Raw genomic sequence first — 13,010 nt, 5'->3', positions numbered from 1 at the left:
CATTTATTATCAGGCAAATGATATATTTTTGCAAGCTTGACTGGTGTCATGTACCACCTATATATCATTTTCATAATATCCTCTCTTAAGGCATTACATGCCGTAAATTTCATACCGGTGGTCCACAACTGTTCCCAGTCAGCAAACATAATGTTATAACCAATATCTTGTGCCCATTTAATCATTGCAGATTTAACCGTTTTATCCTGCGTGTTCCATTTTAACAGCAAGTTATACATTCTTGAAAGTATCTTAGTTTTGGGATCTAACAGTTCTGTTTCCAATTTTGATTTTTCCACCTGGAAGCCAATTTTTTTGTCCAAATTATAGGCCTCTCTTATTTGATAGTAATGAAGCCAGTCTCGCACTTTATCTTTTAATTTCTCAAAACTCTGCAATTTCAATTTCTCTCCTTCTTGTTCCAATATTTCCCAATATTTCGGCCATTTGGCCTCCATATTGAGCGTTTTCTGAGCCTTCGCTTCCATTGGTGACAGCAACCTTGGGGTTTTATTTTCCAATAAGTCTTTGTATCTTATCCAGACATTGAACAATGTTTTCCTGACAATATGGTTTTTAAGTGCTTTATGTGCTTTAACCTTGTCGTACCACAAATATGCATGCCACCCAAAAACATTATTAAAACCTTCCAAATCCAAAATGGCTGTGTTCTCAAGAAGCAGCCAGTCTTTCAACCAGCAGAATGCTGCTGATTCATAGTAAAGTTTAAGGTCTGGCAGGGCAAATCCGCCTCTTTCCTTTGCATCAGTTAATATTTTAAATTTTATTCTAGGCTTCTTGCCCTGCCAGACAAATCTAGAAATGTCTCTCTGCCACTTCTTGAAACAGTCCATTTTGTCCAAAATTTGCAATGATTGAAACAGAAATAACATTTTTGGCAATACATTCATCTTTATAGCTGCAATTCGACCCAACAAGGAAAGCTTCAAATTTGACCATATTTCTAAATCTTTTTTCACTTCTGTCCAACATTTCTCATAGTTATCTTTAAATAAATTTAAGTTCTTAGCAGTCATATTAACCCCCATATATTTTACTTTCTTAACTAATGTTAAACCTGTCTCCTTCTGAAACCTCTCTTTCTCAATCGGTGTTAAATTTTTCTCAAGAACTTTAGTTTTTGACTTGTTCAGCTTAAATCCTGCCACATGACCAAATTCCTGAATCAGTTCTAATACTCTTTTCGTACTAGATTCTGGCTTCTGTAACGTCAAAACTAGGTCATCTGCAAAAGCTTTCAATTTGTATTGTTTAATCAGACGGTCCCTTCTAATCATATTTAGCAAAACCTCCAGGACCGAAATAAAAAGCAATGGGGAAATTGGGCAGCCTTGTCGTGTACCTTTCTCTATCTTAAATTCCTCTGTCATCACATTATTGACTATTAGCTTAGCCTTTTGTTCTGAATAAATTGCACTTATACCATTTTCAAACCCTTGACCCACCCCCATCCCCCGAAGATTTTTCTTCATGAAATTAAAAAAAATATTATCAAAGGCTTTCTCCGCATCTATAAAAATTAAAACTGCTTTAGTATTAATATTCACTTGCAACTTCTCCAAAATGTTAATTATGTTCCTCGTGTTGTCAGACAAGTGCCTACCTGGGAGAAAGCCAGCTTGGTCCTTATGTATCTCTTCCACTAATACTTTTTTTAATCTATTAGCCAAAATATCAGCAAATATTTTATAATCCACATTGAGCAGGGATATGGGGCGGTAGTTCTTAAGTTGTGTCTTTTCCGACTCAGTTTTCGGTATAAGTGTAATATAAGCTTCCTTCCACGACTCTGGCGCTTTTTTCCCCTCCAAAATTTCATTACAGACCTCCTTTAGTGGCTGAATTAACCAATCCTTCAAAGATCTATAATATTTTTAGGTTAAACCATCTGGCCCTGGAGATTTACCCAACTGCATATTCTGAATGGCACCTTCTACCTCCTGTTCTGTAATTTTATGGTTCAGCATTATCTTGTTTTCCTGAGAGATTTTTTGTAATCCATTTGTTTTTAAAAATTGGTCTATATCAAACTCTTTCTGTGGCCCTTGTGTATATAACTGTTTAAAATACCTCTGGAAGCATTTTCTAATCTCCACTGGATTCTGAATGTTCTTTCCTTCCACTTCCAAATTAGTGATAGTATTGAGCTTTTGTCTTTTTTTCATTTGCCAAGCTAACAATTTTCCACATTTATTAGCCGATTCAAATGTCTTTTGTCTCATTTGTTTAATTTTCCATTCAATTTCCTGGTTTATCATCTTCATATATTGCACTTGATATAACTTTATGTCTCTCAGAATCTCTTGTGACTTTGGTTTCGCTCTTAGTTTCTTCTCACCCTCTTTTATTTTTTCCAAAATTTTATCTTTTTTTCCATTTTGGGCTCTCTTCTTTATTGTATTCTGTTGGATCAGAAACCCCCTCATAACTGCTTTACTTGCGTCCCAGATTATTCTTTTTTCAATACTAGTATTCAAATTTATCTCAAAATAGTCTCTCAAGGTTTTTTGGGCCTTCTTAACAACCTCTTGATCTCTAAATAAGGTGTCATTCATCCTCCATCTGAAGGAGCCGCTTGGTGTTAGTTTCATCTCCATTTTCACAGCATTATGGTCGGAGCAAGTTTTTGGGCAAATTTCCACTTTTCGAGTCTTAGGTGCCAGTCCTCTAGTTATCCATATTTGGTCAATTCTAGTCCATGTCATTTTGGCTTCAGAGAAGAATGTTCCCTCTCTTCCTAAGGGGTTCTTAATTCTCCAAATATCAATCAAGTTCATATTGTCAGTCAGTTCAAAAAAAGTTTTTGGTAGTCTGCCATCTTTAGTTACAATCTGTCTCTGCGACTTGTCCATATTTGTAGATACCACTCCATTCATATCTCCCATCATGATGATGTTGTAATCCATGTAGTCTAACAATGTCTCATGCAATTTCTTAAAAAATTCAGATTTCCCCTCATTTGGTGCATAAAGTCCTACTATTAAAATTTTTTCTCCTTGTGATTGAATTTCAATTGCCACAAATCTTCCTTGATCATCTTTAAAAACAAATTTCGGTGATAGGCTCTCTTTGGCATAAATTACAACTCCTCTCTTTTTGACCTTATCCGATGAAATAAACTCTTGACCCAATCTTTTATTAATCAATACTTTCCTGTGTAGCCTTATCACATGTGTTTCCTGTAAACAAATTAAGTCCAACTGTTCCTTTTTCAATAAATAAAAAACTTTCCTCCTCTTCTCCGGGGAATTAAATCCATGAATGTTCCAACTTAGCAATTGTAGAGACATTGTGTAATTATTCTACTTTCCTCCAACTGCTCCCAGTGATTCCTCTTGTTCTGATGGTGGTATCACTTTTGCTGGTTTGTCCAATCCCAAAGATGGTGGTGCTATGTCTAATACTCCTGGTTTTAAGGCTCTTAACTCTTCTAAAGCTTCTTTCTGCAGGTCTTCTTCGTGGTCTCTCAGAAATTTTCCCTTGTCTTCCACTGATCTTATTTTAAATTTTTTCCCTTTAAATGTAAAGGATAGGCCCTGGGGGAATTCCCACCTAAAAACAATTCTGTTTCTTCTCAGCAGGGCCACCAAGTCTCCGTAGTTAGTTATAAGATCCAGTAAATATTTCGTTCGGAGGGTGACCAAACAGTCTCTCACCCTGTTCTTTCTCCCTCCTCTTCCAAGTCTGAAAGCACTCACTATCTTGAAGTCTTGATTAGCATCCAGATCCCAAAATTTTGCAAATTCCTGCTCAAGGTAGTCACATAGGTTATCTTTTTCAAATTCCGGTACCGCTCTGATCCTCAAATTAGTCTGTTTCTCCCTCAGTTCAATCATAGACAGAAGCGACTGATGGTCCCCGAGCTGTTTGCGCATCGGTTTTATTTCTTCCTCTACTGCCGCTGCTTTTTCTTTTGCTTCCTCAGCTGTCTTTTGATTAGAGGCAGATTCTTGCAACAATTTTTCAATAGATTCTGTATTGGAATTCACCTTCTGTCCCAAGCTATTAATGCTAACAGTATTCTGGTCAATTTTAGTTGTTTGTTCAGTAACTTGTTTACTTAGGCTTTCCAATTTTTCATAAATTTTGCTTAGTACCGAAGTGAATCCCTCTTCTGAGGCCATTCCTTTTAACCCAGCTTGTGCAGTATCTTCCCCCTGTGTCACAGGAGGGCCAGGAACAGATGATCTACGCTGCTGGGATGCTGCACTAGGCTGCTGCACTCTAACCTTGCCGGATCTTGTTGTTTTTTCATTCATCACCCTTTGTCTATGAGTCAAGGTCAATCCCACGGTAAAAGCTTGCAATGGAAATTCCCCAGAGTTAAAAGTTAAGAGTGGAAAAATCCCCCAGCTGGGTGTATAGTTTCAATGTTCCTCTAGGGGGACACTGTAACAGTCACTAATGTTACAATAAAATGTCTTTTCCAACTTTCCAAAGTCCCCCTCAGCAAAGCAGGCAACAGTTTCAAATCCAGAGAAGACCTTTAACAAATATCTCCTTTGCAGAGTTAACCATTAGAAAGTTACATTGTCCATAAGTAGTGCGACTCTCAGTGCAACAATTCTAACGATCCTTGCAGTCCGTTCCCAGGAATTAGGTGGTAGTCTCTATTCCCTTTTCCTTTCTTTTGCAGGCAAAAAAGTCACTTTCCCCTCCTCCCCCCCCGCAACCTGGGGAGGGAGTTCTTTTACTTTGATGTTCAGATTTGGAGCTTTGAAGCACCGCTTTCCAGGTATTAGCTCAGAGAGTCTTTGCTTTGATCTGTATACAGAAAGGAAGGCGGACTTCCTGTTTACACCTTCCCGCTTCAGTGCTGAATCAATCCCTTTTTTCTCCTTTCAGTCCCAGATCTTAAGCTTCACCTACTCACGGGTAGTTGTTTAGCAGCCGAATTATCACAGGAAAAAGGTCAGCGCTCTCCGGCAACAGCTGTGCGGCTTCACCCCACGGAAAGAGCAATTGACTCTCAGCACCGCGCCAAGCTCCCGTTACGCTCCGGAGCCCCTTGCGGGGTTCCTTCGCAAATCCGGGGGGCGCTATAGGTGCCCGCCGAGTCCCACGTTCACAGGCTTCTCCTGCCTGTGATTTTTGAAAGGGTCTCCGCTTCGCCGTAGCGGACAGACCCGATTTCCGCGGAGCTTCTCCCTCCAGACTAGAAGGAGACCACCATTGCCGCTGGCGCCGCCTCCGGAAGCCTCATAATTTTGCCTGTCACCAAGAAACGAGAGGAAGATTTTGAGAGTGGAAGGCTTGAATCCTTAAGCCAAGGAGAGGCAAGGAAAGGCAAAGCAGGAGGGGGGTGTTGAGCATAGCTTTGGGGCAATGTGTGAGAAATGGCAGGATGCAGGCATCAAGCAGCCACCTGAGAGAATCAGGCCCTGCAGGACCTAGGACAGCTCCTGAAGAACACAGACATTACTCTGTTAAACAGTTGGCAGAACACAACCGAGTTTCTTAGGTATGGAGTAGATGAAGTCTCTTTCTAAGCCTTGTTCACCAGCTGTGATCTGAAAGGGCTCACAACAGTCTCAAAGTATTATTGCTCTGGCTTCAGTAGCTGACTCTCAAGTTGCTGGCCAAGGCAGACCCAGATTTGTGGCAGTGTTCTTGTTTGTTGTTTTAATTTATTACCCGCCCCTTACTCTAAGGTCCCCAGGGTGAGTTACAGCAAAGCGTCTGACCATACCCCAGTCAATTATGTATATGTGTGTGTGAGAGTGAGTGAGTGAACGACAGAGACATACACACACTGATCTGCCTATATAGTTCACACATCCAATCCAAAGTCTCCCAATAGCGACCTCCTTTCAGGCTGCTTTCATCTTACTGTCCCACAAGTCAACCCCATAAGAACTCAAGCAGAGCCTTGCTGGATCAGGCCATGGCACATCTAGTCGAGCATCATGCTCTCACAGTGGCCAACCAGGTTGCCTGTAGGAAACATGCAAGCAGGATCTGAGCGCAAGAGCACTCTTTCCTCTAATGGATTCCAGAAACTGGTATTCACAAGCATTACTGCCTCCGACAGTAGGCAGAACATAGCCATCATGGCTAGCAGCCCCGATAGTTTTCTCCTCTGTGAATTTGCCCAGTCCTCTTTTAAAGCCACCCAAGTTGCTCTCCATCATTGCCTCCTGCTGTAGTGAGTCCCATAGTTTAATGTGTGCTGCCCCAGAATGCCCCAAAGACCACAATCCCCTCTTTCTTTTAAGGTTTGTGATCTTGCTGCCCTGCCCTGTGCATTTCTGCACCATCAGCTTCATTTCACAATAATATAAAAGAGAGAAAATGTGATGTCAACAATATGCAATAGCTCATGCTATTTGCAAAGACACATTTGTAAATCTGTGTGCTTTTTAAAGTAACCTTCCCTCCCCCTCCAAAAAAACCCCCTTTTCCTAAGCTTTGCCCCTCTGGGAATGTGGCTAAGGTGGATTTCTAGGAGGCTGCACTGCTGAAAGAGAGAGAATGTAATGAATATTTCATACCTTTCAATGTAATCGCATCCTTGGAAGAGCTAGGGAGTTTCTCTGTGTGTCTTTCCAGAGTCGGGAAAATCAGTCAAAACATTTATCAGAAATCTGTATAAATGGGCTAAGCGCTGCTGAGAGCTAATCTGTGCAGAGCTAATAAGACTGAACAAAGTCACCGTGGACTTGCCATTGGCGGTTTTGATAAGGATTTGTCATAGGAATTGCAGGTGAGATCTGAGCCGCCTGCAAGAAGCTGGATGCAAATGTGTTGGTTTAAACACCCTCGGACCTTGAGGAGACCTGCTGCTGATGGGCTGAATAGCCAGAGCAAGGAGACCCAACCCCTGGCTGTGTGTTCAGGTGAGGCCATGAGGAAAGGTCAGCTTCTGGGTCATGCCTGAGCAGCAGCAGCGCTGCTCCAGCTGCCACCACCCCACTTGGAGTGTATATGCATTGAAGGAGAGGAGAAGTGTGGTGAAAAAGATGCAGAACAACAAGGAGGAAAAGAATCAGAGCCAAGCAATTGTGAAGGTATTGCTAGGCACCAAAGTCCATGACTGGGAGGCAGAGCACCTACTTGGCATGCTGAAAGTCCCAGGATTGATTCATGTCACGTCATGTAGAAGGGCTGAGAGAAATCTTGGTCTACCTGAGCCCTTGGAAGTCCACTGCCAGTCCGAGGGGATTGAACAAGATGGACCACTGGGTCTACTCTGAGCAGGGCTAGTATTGGATACAACCTTGGACTCTGACACACACTGGCTGTGCTGACTGGGGTTGATGGGAGTCAGTGGTCTGACAGATTGAACAAGCCTTGGACATTCTGTTAGAAATCATAGAATGGAAGAGGGGAAAGGGACCCTCTAGATCAGCCTTTCTCAACCCGTGGGTCCCCAGATGTTGTTGGACTACAACTCCCATCACCCATAGCTAGCAAGGCCAGAGCTCAGGGATGATGGGAGTTGTAGTCCAACAACATCTGGGGACCCACAGGTTGAGAACCACTGCTCTAGATCATCTAGTCCAACCCTCTGCAGTGCAGGGATGATTCATGTGGCGTTCCTTACTTAGCAAAGAGTTTGGCTAACCAGTGCATTTTTAAATTTCATTATATCTGAGTTTTATTGCTTGCAATTTTACATCAAGGCTGAGGGCAAGTGGATTCTCGGGGTGCATGAGATTCTACGGAAGTCTGGAACTGTGGCTGCCTCCTGTGAAGAAGGCCGTGAATCTGAGGCTAGTCCTCCTGACACCCACCATAGCTCCAAAGCCAACTGACGGACACTCAGCTCCAGGCTGAATGAAGCCTAGGTACCTTGGCCCTTGAGCAGTTCCGACAATTTTGCCTTTACACCATGCCGCAGAGGCAGAAACTGGACTGAGTGGTGTGGAGCGAGGCAGGGATAGGTCGTTGTTCTTGGTAGTTATTCTGGCTTCACAGTAAATGAAACATAAGCTCCCTAGCCTGTGCCTTTATGGCGAGGTTTATTGTAAGCCTGATGTATTTTTTATGGTGTCTCTTAAATGCAGCCACATTTCCATCCCTCTCCTGGAAATGCCTCACATCTAATTCCCTACTTACCAAGGTTAGGTAAGCAGAGTAGAAGGGAAGCTGGAGATGCAGCTGGGTCAGAGCTGGTGGGCCATGAATCTCCTTCCAGCTCAATGGTGGCAGCATTGCTAAAGGCAGCAGAGTCTTTTCTGCTGCCTCTGGCTGAGTCAAACCATTGCTCCATCTAGTCTGGTGGCATCAGCTGTGGCCAGTGTCTCTTCTTCAAGGTCTTTCTGAGCCAGGCTGTCATCCTTGTCTAAGCAGAGCTTGCGACCTTCTGCAGTTCAACCTTGCAGGCTACCACTTGCCTTGTTTTGCATAAGAACATGAGAAGAGTCTGCTGCATCAGGCTAATAGCCCACCTAGTCCAGCATCCATCCAACCAAATGCCTGTGGGGAAACCCACAAGCAGGACACAGGCATGAGAGCACTCTCCTCTCCTGAAGTTTCCAACAAGTGTTATTGCCTCTGACCATGGAAGGGAGCACACAGACACCTTAGCTAATAGCCATTGATAGCCTTCTTCTCCATGAATTCATCTAAAGCCACCCACGTTCTGCTGGGGATTGCAGCCAGCAGAGGAAGCACTAATCGTTATCAGGGCCACATTCAGTGTACAGGAAGGGAGATCTGGACAGCTCCCTGTGGCTGAGTTAGGAAGGATGTTCCATCAACCAGGGACCAGAATCACTGGGAAGTTTAAGAAGGCTGGCAAGGCTTGACCTTCCAGTGGCTCCACCTCTTTATTAGAGCTGGCGGCCATCTTTAATGGGCCCACATTGTCTATGATTCAGTCATTGGCTAATGCATATTTGTGGAGCAGGAAAGGCTGCAGGGGAGTCCTCTTCAGATGCTGATGGGAGAGTCATGTCCTCAGGCAGGTTAGAAGGGGGTGCTGTGGGCTCCCCTTCAAGTGGGGTGGCTTGTGCATTATCTGAATCTGACACAGGGGAAGTGACCCCACCCAGCTCTAATAACCTTGCCCTCTTAGGGGGTACCTCAATATTCAGGTGAAGCTTGAAGCTGCTCCACCTTATTGCAGGGGTAGTCACTGTGGTGCCGTCTAGATGTTGTTAGATTCCAGCTCTGGCAAGCTCCCATTATAAAAGGTCAAGGGTCACTGGCACGCTGGCCTCCATCTCGAATTGAGAAGGTAGACCTGGGGTTATTTTGTGTGTCTGCCACCTCCTTCACTTAGCTTTCCCATTGTAGGCATTATTACCCCCAGGTAATAATGGGAGCTTTGCATCCAGTGTCCTAGGAATTCTGCCTTGCCCTTTCCTTGCAAGCAAGATTACCCTCAATCATACACCTTGGGGGAATCTCCTTCAGGCTTCATATTCTAACTCAAAATGTAAATAGCCTAATTGGCATCCTATTAGTACTTGCTAAAAGGCCCATTGTTCTGGAGGAGAAATCTCCTGATCCCCTATCAATTAATCTTATGCTAGAGGAGTCTGATGTGTGCAAGCATAGCGGTGGGGCGATTGGTAGATCAGAGAGCGCAATGCAAGAGGCATGATAGAATGAAGCTGGTGGCTTGGAGGAAGCTCCATCTGATTAGCCCGGAGGAATCTGGTGGTATTCTGTGGTCGTCTTGTATCACAACACCTCCCCGCAACCCTTTCCTCTATCATGGGGGTTATGACACAATTTTTGTTATTGCAAACATGTCCTTGTAGAAAAGTATATGCAACATGCCTATGGGTTGCATATACCTCCCCCTACTTTATCCTGCATTTAATAATAATAATATCATCATCACATTTTTGCACTCAAGTGCCTCCAAATGACCACAAAAAATAAAATAGCAAAGACATGAAAATCAGATTAAAAATAAAAATACTCATAGAATCATAGATTATAGAGTTGGAAGGGACCCTGAGGACCATATTGTCCAATGCCTTGTAATGCAGGAATATGCAGCTGTCCCATACAGGGATCAAACCTGCAACCTTGGCATTATCAGCACCATGCTCTAGCCAACTGAGCTGTCTGAATATATATTGAAAAGGAACAAGTACTAACTACTCAGCCCTTGGCCATTGTTTTATTTAAAGCACATCTTGAAGGTCTTCTTATGGGTTGGGGGCCAGATCAGGCATGGTCCTGGGAGGAGAAGGGCCATAGCTCAGTGCTCTAGTGTCTGCCTTGCAAGCAGAAGGTCCCCGGTTCAATCCCCAGCATCTCTGGGTTAGGCTGGGAAAGTCCCCTGTCTAAAACCTGGTAAAGCCACTGCCAGTCAGTGTCGAAAACACAGTGTAGACGGACCCAATGGTCTGGCTCAATATCAGACAGCTTCCTATGCTCATCTGGGCGCCCTGTGACTTGTCACTTGTATTCCGCCCAGGTAGCAACATCATGGAGTCAGAAGCAGTTCAGACAGAGTGCATCTGAAAATCAATCCAACCTTTAGAAACTTTAACTTTGGAAAAGAAAACTGTAGGATTTCCTGGTATGACATTTCCTTTGTCCCACGACCACAGCCAGTTCAGACCCCATTAGTGCATAAGTGAAATGAAGGATTTTTTTGCGGTGGTGGTGTTAGGGTTGCCCTAACGCGCAAAAAATGAGAAAGTATGTGCATGTACATCCACTTTTTGTTGCCTTTGAAGTACCCTGTTTTGAGAGATCTATCTGGAGTTCCTCACACCCTACTTTGAATTTCTCCATCTGGAATATTTTGGTAGGCACCTCACTACTCATCCTTGATTCTACAGCATTTTAAGGGTGCTAAATAGCACTAGTTCCCATACAGGTCTTTTGGGAATGATAGTGTTTTCTTTCTATTTGTTTCTATCCCCTGCTTTCAGATAAATAAGAGGCCCATGACTGTTTTTTACTTAGGCCCCTTGAATGACTTTCTCAAGAGGCCTTTGAAAGTCTCAGGAATCAGTGAACATACCAGTTCACCTCTTCTCCATTATTGAATATTCTCAAATCATTTTAAATGGCTGGTGAGGCAGAACTTACCTTTGTAGAAGCCATGCTGATTCTTCTTAAGCATGGCTTGTCCCTCTATTTGCTTAGGAATTTGGTTTTTTTAAAAAATAACAATATGTTCTGTTTCTAGGACATATATTAGGCTAATGGGCTTATAAAAATAGGTTCCCTCATGAATCCCTTTGAAAGGAAAGGAAAATAAACTTGTTCCATTGGATACTTTTTAGTTGTTCTCTAGTAAAGAGGTTGATATTGTTGGCAAACTGTGTACATACACAATTTGAAAATCAAGTAGCTTCATATTTGAGTTATTTAAGAAGTCCTGGATGTGTGGCATTTGGGCCCCATTTGTAATTTGTCAATTAGCTCTAAAAGCATCATCTTTTGTGGCCTGTTGTTTGACATATCTTCTCAGAAACAATGGTTCATATGTGGGTATCTAACTAAAATCTTCTGCAGTGAAGGCCTATGCAAAGGATTCATTCAGCCTCCAGATTCCTCCTCCTTCCCTGCTTACCAGGAGCCAAGGCTGAGGCTAGCAGAGTGTGTTTCATTTTCTGACTAAATGAATCTCGCTCGTACAGTACCTGCTAGAGTGTTGTCTGGAGATACGACGTGGAGACAACATTTAAAACCTCATTTAAGCTAACACAAAGAGAGGACTCTAGGGTGGATGGAGAATTAATTAATCTCACTCCGATGCAGATACTTTTAATTAAATGTAAGTGTATGTTTTTTAAAAAAGTATCTAAAATAACCCAGGACCTCTATCTTTTGTGTTACTTTGTTGGATAGTAAGACACAGATTTAGGCAAATTATTTGGTGGATGGGTGGGGGGAAGAGAAATTAAAATCCATTAAGGCAAGAGGAGAGATATTTGAAAACAGCTCAAATAGATTTTGCTTTTATGGATATGAGTGCTTTAGAAGAAGAAGAAGAAAGCCTGACTGAGGCTTGATTCCAACAGGATGGAGGCTCTGTTGGTAGATGGTTTGTCAGGCCAGAGCGATGGTGTTTCACATCTTCTGGGTGGTTCACACTGATGCTTAAGACTGTTTTTAGAGGGGTTTAGGCAGAGCCTTTTTGAAAGAAAAACAAAAGTTACCGGTACTCACCAGGTTCATGGCTATTCACCTTCTGCCACTTCTGCCCTTTTCACAGAGGGCGCAATGCAGGACACCCCCCAATGTCCACCACCCAAGGAGCCAGCCAGCCCTGTTCTTCCCATCCTCTCACAGTGGCTGGGCTGACCTGTGCCTACACCTTTGCCCACAAATGCATCTTACATAGTTCTGCTCCCCATGTTATCCTCACAACACCCTCATGAGGTAGGTTGGGCTGAGAGGCAGTAACAGGCCCAAGGTCACCCAGGGAACTTCATGGTTGAGTGGGGATTTGAATCCTGAGTCTCCCAGGTCCTAGTCCTACACCTACACTCTAACCACTACACCACCCTGGATCTCCTTTAGGTCAGGGACCGTGCTGAGGAGGGCTGCACTGAGGAGGAATGGTGGGAGCCACCCCCTCCTCCTGATCCTGAATCTTCCCAGGAGCAGGAGATTTGGAACAGCATAGATCTGGAACAGTGGTTTGCAGAGGGACATAGTTCAGAAGGCAGAAGCTGGGAAATACTGGATGGGGAACAGCTAGCAGAAGAAACACTAGAAGAGAAAGAGTTAACAGATTCACAGTCTCTGGAAAGCATTCACCCCCCTTCCCCAAAGTCCTGGAGAGCTCAGAAAGTGGCAGAACAGAAAACGCAGCAGCTCCAAACTCAGATTAAAAAGTCAAGGTTCAAGGATAGAAATCTGGCTGAGTCTGGAATAACCTTGTGAAGTGAAAGGATAACAAAGAGGGATTTATATTTAAAAGTTAGGATAGAGATGATCAGGAAAACAGGAAGACACAATGAGAGATAAAGGAGGTGCTGTGGGATTGGTGGAAGTCACTGTTTGTTTTTCTTTTTAGTGTTTACATTATTAACTTGTAAGATATGGATATCTTTTTTTTGAATGTT

General features: G+C 43.2%; 1 long non-coding RNA gene across 1 annotated transcript in view; it reads right to left on the bottom strand.

Annotated features, from left to right (window-relative positions):
* Nucleotides 1–1,094: 1,094 nt before the first annotated feature.
* LOC310750802 overlaps nt 1,095–13,010 on the bottom strand; it is a 375,302-nt gene continuing 363,386 nt past the window's right edge. Inside the window, exon 3 of the long non-coding RNA XR_014542289.1 lies at nt 1,095–1,181. This is a non-coding gene — a long non-coding RNA (uncharacterized lncRNA). The remainder of the gene's footprint in view (nt 1,182–13,010) is intronic.

The sequence above is a fragment of the Podarcis filfolensis genome (genome assembly GCF_964270895.1).
Source record: "Podarcis filfolensis genome assembly, chromosome: 15".
Lineage (NCBI taxonomy): Eukaryota > Metazoa > Chordata > Lepidosauria > Squamata > Lacertidae > Podarcis > Podarcis filfolensis.
The sequence above is the reverse complement of the archived record's forward strand: the minus strand, read 5'-3'. Positions and strand labels throughout refer to the sequence as shown.